The sequence below is a fragment of the Chionomys nivalis genome, chromosome 4 (assembly GCF_950005125.1).
Source record: "Chionomys nivalis chromosome 4, mChiNiv1.1, whole genome shotgun sequence".
In the NCBI taxonomy this organism is placed as follows: Eukaryota; Metazoa; Chordata; class Mammalia; order Rodentia; family Cricetidae; genus Chionomys; species Chionomys nivalis.
In genome coordinates this window covers 63,479,480-63,492,275 of record NC_080089.1, presented here as the reverse complement: position 1 = coordinate 63,492,275, position 12,796 = coordinate 63,479,480, and positions in this window count along the sequence as shown.

Genomic DNA, 12,796 nt, shown 5'->3' with positions numbered 1-12,796 from the left:
CTATACCTTTTTGAAGCAAAGACGTGGTTGCAGCTTCCTGGAACAGGCTGTACAGAGCCATTTGCCCCTAAGGTTACAGGTGGGGCATTGCCCAACCTTGAGAAACAGATTTAATCATAAACAGGAATGGGCCTATTTCGTCTTTACTGTAACCTGGCTTTTAAATGTAAAATGAAGGCAGACTGAACCCAGGTAATATTCCTAAATCTGCATGGCTACTCACAAACACCTGAAATTCCAGTTCCAGGGGCTCTGCTGCCCTCTCCTGACCTCTGGGGGCACTGCACACACCAGTGCACTTCCATGCAGATAGAAGTCATACACATAAAATAAAAGCAAATAAAATTTAAAAGCGTAATTAGAAGCCAGGTGATGGTATACACCTTTAACTCCAGCACTTGACAGGCAGAAGCAGTCAGATCTCTGTGAGTTTGAGGCCAGCCTGGTTTACAGAGCAAGTTCCAAGACAACCAGGAAATCAATAATAATAATAATAATAATAACCACCACATAACTAGAACTGGAATAATCCCTTCACAAATGAAGGCTCTTGCCACCAAGCCTGCCTGAGTACAATCCTTGAGACCCACAAAGTGAAAGATGAGAACACACTCCTGAAAAGTTGTTCTTTGACCTCCAAACATGGGCCACAGTGTACACATGCATACACGCACACACACAAACACACAGACACTGCTGTAGAATATTGGTTAAAGATGTATCACATTTGTTTATGCTGTGGAATTATTTGTTTAGTGATACAAATATGTATTTTTTTCTTTTCTTTCTTTTTTTTTTTTTTTTTTTTTTTTTTGAGACAGGGTTTCTCTGTAGCTTTGGAGCTTGTCCTAGAACTTGCTCTGTAGACAAGACTGGTCTTGAACTCACAGAGATCCACCTGTCTCTGGCTCCCGAGTGCTGGGATTAAAGGAATGTGTCACCTACAGCCAGCTTGTTGCATTTTTTTTTATGTTGCATTTATTTAACTCTGTGAAGCTGTGTAACTTTGCCTGCCTAAAACATCAGATTAGACTAATAAAGAGCTGAACAGTCAATAGCTAGGCAGGAGAAAGAATAAATAGGAGGAAGAAGAGGGAGAAAGAAGGAAAAGGAGGAGAAAGGACACCAGGGGTCAACATTCAGGGGTCAGCTACACAGCAAACCAGGAAGTAAGAAGTGAAGAGATGTCTGTAGAGTAGAGAAAGGTAAAAACCCAGAGGCAAAAGGTAGACAGGATAATTCAAGTTAAGAAAAGCTGGCTAGAAATAAGCCAAACTAAGGCTAAGCATTCATATGTAAGAATAAGTTTCTGTGTGATTATTTAGGAGCTGGGTGATGGGCCTCCAAAGAGCAAAGAGTAAAGAAAATTCAACAACAGACATAGATACATACACACAATTAATTAATTAATAATATAATTTTAAAGCATTAAACATACATCCAGAGAGATGACTCAGCAGTTAAAAGCACTTATTGCTCTTCCTACAGCCTGGAATTGGGTTCCTAGCACCCAGTGCTGGCATACAATCATCTGTAACTCCAGTTTCAGGAGATGTGATACCCTCTTCTGATCTACTCAGGCACCAGACACACAGATGTGGTACACAGACATTCATGCAGAGGAGAAAAAAAATGCAATAAAATAGAAATACCTGCCAAAAACACCTTTTAAAAATTTTAAAACTACTTTTATCTATTTTATTTAGTGTACTATTTGATACAAAATAAGACATATTTACATATATTACACATATGCTTTATGGAGCTGGAGCTAGCTAAGTAATAGAATGTTTGACTAGCTTTTAAAAAGTCTGAGCTCAACTCCCCAAACCACAAAATAAACAAATAATGAAGGAAGAGAAGAAAAGAAAGAGAAAATAACCAGACAGATGGCTCACCCAGGAAGGGCACTTGCCTACCAAGGCTCATGACCTGAGTTTGATCCCTTGGGCCTACATGATGAAAGGAAAGAATCAACTTCCTCAAGTTGTCCATCAATGGTGTGGGATTCCCCTCTGTAAACTGTGATTACCATTAATGAATAAAGAAAATAGAGTTGGCCTGATAGGGTAGAACAGAGCTAGGTGGGGGAGGGGGAATGTCACATAACTAAACTGAATGCTGGGAGGAAGGAGGAGGAGTTAGAAAGAAGCCATGGAGCTGCAGCCAGAGGCAGACATACTGAAACCTTGCTGGTAGACCACAAGCCTCATGGTAAAATATACAATAATGGAGATGGGTTAAATTAAAATGTAAGAGTTAGAAAATAAGAAGCTAGAGCTAATGGGCCAAGCAGTGATTTAAATAATATGATTTCTATGCGATTATTACAGGAGTCTGGGTGGCTGGGAAATGAACAAGTGGCCTCCTACAACACACAATCTCTGCATGAATTGTGGGATAAAAGCACCCATGCTGTAGGATAATGCTCTTATACACTGTAAAGATTTGTCACTCATATTGGTTTAATAAAACGCTGATTGGCCAGTAGCTGGGCAAAAATATAGGTGGAGCAACCAGATGTAGAGGAAGAAGATGAGAATGCCTCACTGAGAAAAGGTACCAAGTCATGTGACTAAACTAGACAAGAATTATGGGTTAATTTAAGTTGTAAGAGCTAGTTAGTAATAAGTCTGTGCAAGCTAATAAGCCAAACAGTTTATAATTAATATAAGTCTCGGTGTGTTTCTTTGGGATTGAATGGCTGCGGAACCTGGCAGGACAGAAACTTCTGTCTACACACCCACTTGTGTGTGTATATCCTTAAACAACTAAATCAACAACTAAATAAATAAATGTAAATAACTAAAATATAATTTTATTATTATAAAAATAATTTTATATCTGGGCAGTGGTGGTACACACTTGGAAGGAAGAGGCAGGCAAATCTCAGAGTTTGAAGCCAGCCTGGTTTACAGAGCAAGTTCCAGGACAGGCAGGGCTACATAGAGATACCTTGTCTCAAAAAAACAAACAAACAAACAACAAGAAAAATACAGGGCTGGCAAGACCACTCAGAGGTTAAGAGCACTGGCTGCTCTTCCAGAGGTCCAGTTCAATTCCCAGCAACCACATGGTGGCTCACAACCATCTATAATGAGATCTGATGCCCTCTTCTGGTGTACTTGCGTACATGTAGGCAGAATACTGTATACATAATAAATAAGTAAAACATCTTTAAAAAAAAAAAAGAAAAGAAAGAAAAAGAAAAAGAGACACGGTTATGTTCATGGCATGCCACATGCTGGGCTGGTGACTGCTTCCTGCCATGCCCGCTTGCTTTCTGCCAGATAGTTGGTTCCCAAGCCCATTTGTACATTAGGTGGCCTGGTAGCTCAGCTGTTTACATCAGATGAACTGATGAAATGCAGCTATGTTTTTTTCTTTTCTTCTCTCTCTCTCTCTCTCTCTCTCTCTCTCTCTCTCTCTCTCTCTCTCTCTCTCTTTCTTTTTTAATAGTCTCACTATAGAGGCCTGGAGGGCCTGTTGAGATTAAAGGTGCTTATCACTACACCCAGATTTCTTATATTTCTGATTTTTTATTCTTTTTTTTAAGATTTAATTATTTATTATGTATACAGTGTTCTGCCTGTATGTATGCCTACACACCTGAAGAGGGCATCAGATCTCATTACAGATGGTTGTGAACCACCATGTGGTTGCTGGAAATTGAACTCAGGACCTCTGGAAGAACAGTCAGTGCTCTTAACCTCTGAGCCACCTCTCCAGCCCTTTTATTTTTTATTCTTAATATTGATTGTATCTGCATGTGGGCATGCACACATGAATTCAAGGGTCCCTGGAGGCCAGAGGTGTGGAATCTCTCAGAGCTGCAGGTGCAGGTGTTTGGAGCTGCCTTTCGTGGGTGTTGGGAATGAAGCTCTGCAGGGCAGTACATGCTTTTAATTACTGAACCATCTCTCCAGGCCCCATCTATCACTCCTTTTGAAAATGGTTTTAGAAGACATGGCTCACGCCTTTAATCCCAACACTTGGGAGGCATAGGCAAGCAGATCTCTGTGAGTTTGATACCAGACTGGTCTATTCATTATCATCTACTTTCTTCAAATTTTTATTTTATATTTTAATTATTTTTATTACGTGTATGAGGGGTTTTGCTATGGAATAATCCTCTTGTACTCTGTAAAGATTTGCCACTAGAATAGGTTTAATAAAACACTGATTGGCCAGTAGCCAGGCAGGAAGTATAGGCAGAGTGACCAAACTAAGGATGATGGGAAGGAAAAGGGAGGAGTCAAAAGAGTCACCAGCCAGATGCAGAGGGAGCAGGAGATGAACATACCATGCTAATAAAGGAACCAACATGTGACAGAGCATAAATGAGGAATATGGGTTAACTTAAGTCTAAGAGTTAGCTCGTAATGAACCTGACTTATTGGCCAAACATTTATAATTAATATAAGCCTCTGCATGGTACTTTGGGAAGCGGCTTCCTGTATTTGGAACTAGGCAATCAGGAGAGAAACGTCCATCCGTCCATCTGTCCATCCGTTTACAGCTTTTGCATATGTGTATGTGAACATCTGTGCAGGGCTCAAAGAGGCCAGAAGAGGGCATTGTATCTCCTGGAACTGGGGTTACAGGTAGTTCACAACAGCTCACAACCTGAACCTGGATATTCTGGGAAAGGAAAAAGTGCTCTAGACTCAATCACTGAGCAATTGCTCTGGTCTCATTATTTTTATTATTTTAATTTTATGTGGTGTATGTGTTTCCCTGTACCTGTACATGCTGGTGCCCAAGGTGTCCAGAAGAAGGCATGGAATTTCCCAACATGGAGTTATGAGCAGTTATAAACTACCACATGGATGCTGGAAATTGAGCCCTACTCCTCTGCAAGAATGGCAAGTGTTGCCGGGCGGTGGTGGCGCACGCCTTTAATCCCAGCACTCGGGAGGCAGAGGCAGGCAGATCTCTGTGAATTCGAGACCAGCCTGGTCTACAAGAGCTAGTTCCAGGACAGGCTCCAAAACCACAGAGAAACCCTGTCTCGAAAAACCAAAAAAAAAAAAGAATGGCAAGTGTTTTTGAACACTGAGCCATTTTCTAGCTTCATGTTATTTGTGGGGGTTTTGTTTGTTTTATTTGGTTTGGTTTGGGTTTTTTATTTCTGTTTTTTTGTTTTGTTTCTTTGTTAGTTTGATGTTTTAGATGGGTCTCCCTATGTAGCCTTGGCTATCCTGAACTTGCTACATAGACCAGGCTTGCCTCAAGCTCACAGAGATCCAGCTCTCTCTGCTCTCCACCCACACAAGTGCATGCACCACCACAGCTGGCATAATCGGATACATTTCTTTCTGACCTTCATAAAATGATATCAAAGTGCATGTTTTCTGTTTGAGCTTATTTTTTCCTTCCATATTTTGTTCTGTGGTACCTCCGCATTGTTTCCTATCAGAAAATTGTAAGTGGACCTCTCTGTCCTGTCAGCCTGCTCCCCACTAACCACAAAGAGGCTTAATAGTAATTATAAATGCTCAGCTAATAGCTCGGGCTTGTTACTAGCTAGCTCTTACAACTTGAATAAACTCATTTATATTAATCTACATATTGCCACGTGGCATTACCTCTCTTTCATCTTGCACCTCCTCTTCTTTTCCGTATCTCACTGAGGACTCCTCCGACTCCCCCTTCTTTTTCCCAGTGTCCTTAGTCTGGCTCTCTGGCCTAATCTTATCCTGTCCAGCTACTGGCCTGCCAACTTCTTTATTAAACCCATCACAATGACAAGTGTTCACACAGTGTGAAGGAATATTCCACAGAAAACTTGTATTGTCGCACCTTATACCACACTTTATCAACATCCCTTTTATTGATGGAAGGTTTCTTGTTGTGCCGCTGTGTACAGCACTGCCACCAATCACGTGTACGTATGTAATATATATGTTAATTTAAGGAACAAAGATCTGAAAAGACAAGAAGGAATGGGATCAAGGTCACAGATGGGGGAGAGTGAGGCAGTTCACTCTGGTAGGAGTTTACATGTAGGGCATTTTAGGTTTGTGAGAGAAACCTAAGGGCTAAGAAGATGATCAGTTCACACCAGGATTGAGGTTCTGTTGGATAAATGCAGTGGAAAGAAAAAGGTAAAGAAAAAAAAGAGCCGGGCAGTGGTGGCGCATGCCTTCAATCCCAGCACTTGGGAGGCAGGAGGATCTCTGTGAGTTTGAGACCAGCCTGGTCTACAAGAACTAGTTCCAGGACAGGCTCCAAAACCACAGAGAAACCCTGTCTTGAAAAAGCCAAAAAAAAAAAAAAGAGAGAGAAAAAAAGAGGTATTTACCAAAAGTGATTACTAGTTCATAGGTCTGAAGTGAATGGGGGACTCAGAACCAGAAAAGACTGGGTGAGGGGAGAAGTTTAAGTGGATTTGACATCCAGTGGGGCCTCAGGTTTGTTTCTAGGGTTGTTGTGGGCAAAGGGTGGGGAGTTTGTGCCTGTGCTGTTGGAGACTGTACCACCGAAGGGCAGTGCAGAAGCAAAGGAGTTTCTATCCTCATAGAGATGCAACTGACCCAAGCCCCCATCACTGCCACCCCTTGCGGAATCTGGGGGGCCCTCCTGAGATCCCTACAAACTCAGTGAGACAGGTCCTCGCCATCATCTGGGCTTCAGAACTTGAACTTGGACTCTTCTTCCAGTCTCAATAATAAATCAGTAGATGCAGACACCTCATGTCGCTCCTGGGGGAGAGGTTCCTGGTACCTGGCAAAGCTTCCGTTTCCATAACCACCTTCCCCGCTTTTCTCTCCTTTCCATCTCTTCTATCGCATAGACCATTTTCCTCAGCTTTCTTAGCTTAGAGCCAGCTGACACGCCCAGGACGGGAGTGGGAGGCCTGCGTGTGGGCGATCTGCCTCAAGCCCCGGTGAGGATACAATGTTCTCCCTGTCGGGAACACTGCTCTCTCTAGCGGGATTGCCATCTATGAAGGCAATTAAATTGTCGTCTCCACTATCCCAGTAGAATTTGATTCAATGGGAAATGGCTGAGGGGTTTTGTTTTCTTTGAAGGTCTCACTCTGTAGACCAGGTTGGCCTGGAACTCACAGAGGTCTGCCCGCCTCTGCCTCCTTAGTGCTGGAGACAGCCATTGTTGGACCACAGCCTATATGTCATTTATAAATCCTATATAAAGCCTATATAAATCCCATATATATATATATATTTTTTTTCATTCTATCAGTACTGATCCTCTACAGAACCCCAACATGCACTACTAAACAGAGAATCCTCTCATCTGCCCTTTGCCCCATTTCAGTTTGTACTTTCTAGAATGTCATGTGTAAGCTGGAGAAATGCCTCAATAGTTAAGAGCACTTGCTGCTCTCGCAAAGGACTGCCGTTCAGTTCCCAGCACCTAATCTGACTGCTCATATACACTTGGAACTCCAGTTCCAGGGATCTATTAGGGTTTGAATGGGGGTCATATATTTGAATGCTTGGTCCCCACTTGGGTGAACCCATTAGGGAAGGATTTGGGGATATATTTTGTTGGATAAGGTGTGTCACCGGGGGATGGACTTTGAGGTTTCAAAAGGCCCACACCATTCCCAGTTAATTTTGCCTGCCTCATGTGTGTGGATCAAGACGTAAATGCTCAGCTGCCTTACTCCCCCATGTACCCCACCATTATGAGTTAGTTAGTTAGCTCTAACTAACCTTTTGAAACTGTAGGCCCCAAATAAATTCTTTCATAAGTTGTGTTGGCCATGGTGTCTTTTAAAGATTTATTTATTAAATATACAGTGTTCTGTCTGCTTGTATACCTGCAGGCTAGAAAAGGGCACCAGATCTCACTGTAGATGGTTGTGAGCCACCATGTGGTTACTGGTAATTGAACTCGGGACCTCTGGAAAAGCAGCCAGTGTTCCTAATCTCTGATCATGGTGTCTTATAACAGCAATGGAAAAGTAACTAAGACAGGATCTGAAGCCTTTTTTTGGCTTCCTGTCCCCCAACCCATCACACAATAAATTTTAAGAAATCTTTTTTTTTAAATTTAGAATATTATGTAAATGGAATTGTAGAGTAAAAACATATTTGGTGTGTGGCTTCTTTAATTCAGCATAGTTACTTTAAGATTCACCAATGTTGTACATATGAATAGTTCTTTGATTGCTGGGGATGATGTTTTAAAGATACTCCACAATTTCCGTCCACAGGAATGCTAGGACACAGAGCCACATCCCCAACCACTGGTGCATCCTTTTGTTTTACTTTTTTAAAGTTTTTGTTTGTTTGTCGTTTTTTATTTTTATTTTTTTTTCTGAGGCAGGGTTTCTCTGTGTATCCTGGAACTCACTCTGCAGACCAGGCTGGCCTCAAACTCACAGAGATCTACCTGCCTCTGCCTTCTGAATACTGGGATTAAAAGCATGCACCACCACCTGGCTAGATTTTATTTCTAATTATTGGTGTGTGTGTGTGTGTGTGTGTGTGTGTGTGTGTGTGTAGAAAGAGAAAAATCTGTGAACATGAGTGTAGTGCCAGTGGAGACCAGAAGAGGGCATCAGATCCCTCAGAACTAGAACACAGCTATTCTGCAAGGCTGCCTGGCCAGTGCACTCCAACATCCCATGTGTCTCTGCCTCTCTGATACTGGGATTACAGATGTTTGCAGCTGTAGCTGGACTTTTCTTTGGGCTGGCAGTTCACAAATAATGACACAAGACGTCTTATTAATTATGAATGCTTGGCCTTAGTTTAGGCTTTTTCCTAACTAGCTCTTATAACTTAAATTAATCTTTTATTAATCTACATTCTACCACATGACTTGGTTACCTTTCCTCTGTGCCATATGGCCAACGTCGTCAGTGTCTCACTAGCGCCTCCTGCTGGGTCAGATTCTAACCCTGAGTTTCTCTTTGCCTGGAAGTCCCGCCTATTCTCTCCTGCTTAGCTATTGGCCATTCAGGTCTTTATTAACGCAGTCACAGTAACACATCTTCACACAGTGTAAACAAATATCCCAAACCATGCAGTGCCCTCCTTTTTTTTCGTTTTTGGCATGGGTGCTGGAGATCCAAACTCAGATCTTCATTCTTTTGCAGCAAGGACTTTACAGGCTGAGCCATCTCCCCAACTTCGTCAATGTTTGTGAAGAAAACAAAATAAAGTAACATATACAGTTAGACAAAAAAAAGAAAAAGAGAAAAGAACATAAAATAAAAGGTAAGCAATTTCTTATCAGTTAGCCTTTTTTTCTAGTTGTGATCATCGTCAACAAATTCTATCCAGGGGAAATTTGTGTGTGTGTGTGTGTGTGTGTGTGTGTGTGTGTGTTAGAAGTAATGCTGAAACAAGGATCTTTGTTGTACATAAATCTGTGTGGGGAGCAGATGAAGTCCTGAGTCAACGTGTACTGTTGACAGGGCACAGTGCCTCACGCCCTCGTGCCCAAGGAAACTGCAAGGCTTTCCCTAGCTAAGGCTCAAAGAACTAGCAGAGCAGTCTCTGCTTAGAGCATTGAGGAACAATCGACCTTTTGCTAAGACTGGTGTACAGAAAGCATCCGAACAATTTCCTCCTCCCTGATGTTATAGCCTGCCCACAGAGACAACCGGACCTCCTCCTCTTTGTGTCTGCACAGTAAATGCAAATGCGCTAAGTTTCCAGGTTGTGTAATAGGTGCCTTCCATCAGAGGGAGCGGAGCCCACCTGACCCCAGCCTTTCTGCACGAGTGTCTGTTGTTTCTTCAATGTCTGTGAATTCATTTCCCTGTGGATCCAGTCAGGCTTCCAGGACTAAGGAAGGTGCCATTTTTGCACACCTCTGAGTATTTCTCCAAAGTGAATTCCTAAGTTGATTTATCTGCGTGGTGGACATGATAGTAATAAGTGTTTTGAAATCCCCAGTAGTGAGTTCCTCTGCTGATGCAATAAGTCATACCAGGCTGAAAAATATGACCAGGTTTAATCTGAGCAAAGCAGCTCCTGGGTGATTCTCTGGAGAAGAAAGCAGGAGAGAAATCACATGGCAGGGCCAAGGCCGATCTTTTCCTTTTTCCCCCGAGACAGGTTTCCCTATGTAACAGTCCTAGCTGTCCTGGAACTAGCTCTTGTAGACCAGGCTGGCCTCGAACTCACCTGGATTCAACTGCCTCTGCCTCCCAAGTGCTGGGATTAAAGACCTGCACCACCACGGCCCAACTCAGAGGCCGGTCTTAAATACCCTGTGGCCACAGGTTCTCGAGAAGCTCCAGGGGAGGAGCCAACCCTTGGTGGGATTTCTATGGGGTGGGGTCTGGAATGGGAGGAGTGGGACTGGATTCCTAGCCAATTATCTGGGCTGGGTTTGGAATGGGGGAGTGAGACCTGAGCAGAGATCCCCAACAATATGAAACTAATTTAAAATTTTGATTCATGTTTGTTTTTAATTAATATTTATTTGATTGATGTTCAAATTTTCCACTTAATCAACATAATTAATATTTAATTTAATAACATGCGTGTACATATGTGTAACACATGCTGCCCTGGAAGACACCGGATCAGGTTGACCTTGAACTCACAGAAACTCACTTGGCCCTATCTGGGATTAAAGACATCTGTACTGGGATTAAAACATGTACCAACATGCTAGGTGGGAACTAAATTTTAAACATTTTAGATAAATAGTTTAGAAGTGTAACCCACTGTCTGGATGTTTACAGTTCTGTCAGTCTTGTAGCTACTCCTGCTGAATAACTGATGAAGAGTCAAGTGTGGGGCCTAAATCTGCTGCAGTGGCTCCCATCACCCTCAGGAGATACGTTGGCTTCACCAGCCATTCCAGCTACAATGAGACCATTGGGAGTATTTTGATAACCACTTGTGTTTTTATCTTTGTTTTTCATGACAGGGTTTCTCTGTAGCTTTGAAGTCTGTCCTGGAAGTCGCTCTGTGGACTAGGCTGACCTCAAACTCAGAGATCCACCTGCCTCTGGCTCCCGTGCCACCACTACCCAACTTGATACCACTTATAGTGGTCACTTATTCTTCACTTAAAGGAAGATGCTCCAGCAAGGTGGAGGGCAATGTGAGCTCAGCCATTGTCTGAGGATGTGGCCTGAACCAGGTAGGAAGCCAGATCCTGTAGCATTCTTTGGAGGACAGACAGGCATTTTGTCCTGGGTGGCAGATGTGCCATGATGCTTTGCATTTATTATTAATTAGTTAATTAACTTTATTTTTACCTTTGTGTATCACCGGGAAAGCAGATACTCAGGACATGCCAGCTTCTTAGAAGGAAGCCTTGACTTCCTTTGCAATCCAAATCCCGGATCCCGGATCTTCTTATTCTCAAATCTGGTATGAGATTAAACAGATCTCAAATCTCTTTGCCAGAACATTCCCCTAAATGCTTGGGGCTGCCCCACCCTCTCCTCCTCTTTCATGCTTCTGTCTACTCTGTGGGAAATTCCTTCATCATCCTCTTCCTGCCAAGTGCTCTGCAAAGATTACAGACAGGAAATGGAAAGTGGGGAGTGACCATTTGAGCTGCGGTGATCTAGAGGCCTCGAGAAGAGGAGCTCAGGCAGAACCCACGACAGCGTGAGCGTTTCTCTCTAACTCACTCTTGCTCAGAGGCCTGTTAGCTTAGAGAACATTGAGAGCTTGCCTGAGCAGATTTTCGTCTCCAGTAATGAACTGCATGGCACACAAGCCTGGACTTGTGCATATGATTTTAATATACTGAAAACTGTAATTATTGGTACCCCTGACATATTTTATAGTTTTATGTTCTCCCAAGGAATAAGAAATCTCTTCTCCACAATGTGCCAGATTACTGTAATGGGACAACAGCCACATAAAATACAAAGTATTGTTTATTTTACGATGGTGATAACACCATGTCACTAGGTTTCTGCCGACTCATGCAGGGTTTATCTTCTTTCTTTTCTAGGCTTTCTCTGAATTGGAGACCTTGAAAACTGAGACCCACACCAGCATTAGATACTGGACTTACATTTAAAGAGTGGGAGACTGGGGGCTGGAAAGATGGTTCAGCAGTTAAGAGCTCTTTCATACAAACATATATATATATATATATATATATATATATATATATATATATATATATATATATATATGTACGTACATACATTCATGTTAAAAACAAAAATAAGAGCCAGATGGTGGTGGCACTTCTTTAATCCCAGAACTTGGGAGACAGAAGCAGGCAGATCTCTGTGAGTTCGAGGCCAGTCTGGTCTACAAGACTTAGTTCCAGGACAGGCTCCAAAGCTACAGAGAAACCCTGTCAACAAAACAAAACAAACATACAGATTCTGAACAGAAAGAATGATAGGTGGAAGGAAATTATGTAATAAAAGGATTTGAGCTGGGGCTGCAGTTCAGTTGATCCATCTCTTGCTTAGCAGTCAGCAAGCCTTGAATGCGATTCCCATTTCTGAATAACCCCAAGTGCTATGCACATCTGTAATCTCAGCACTGGGGAGGTAGAGGCAGGAGGAAGAGAGATCCAAAGTCATTCTTGGTTACAGAAAGGTGGAGGCCATCTTGTAATACTTGAGACCGGTATCAAATAAAATAAATGGTAAAAAGCATCTGATAAAGTCAGAGCTCTTATCATGATTATGGTGTAGGATTTGTAGCATTATAGTAGAAACAAAACCAAAACTGAAGAAAACATTTCCTCATATTGAATAACTTCTCCTCGCTATAATCAGTAAGCTGTGAGATGATACATGGTGCTGGGAAAAGCCTGGGCACTCTGCGAAAGCAGCCAGTGGGATGGAGATACGGCTGTGTATTGACGAGCACTTGCTGCT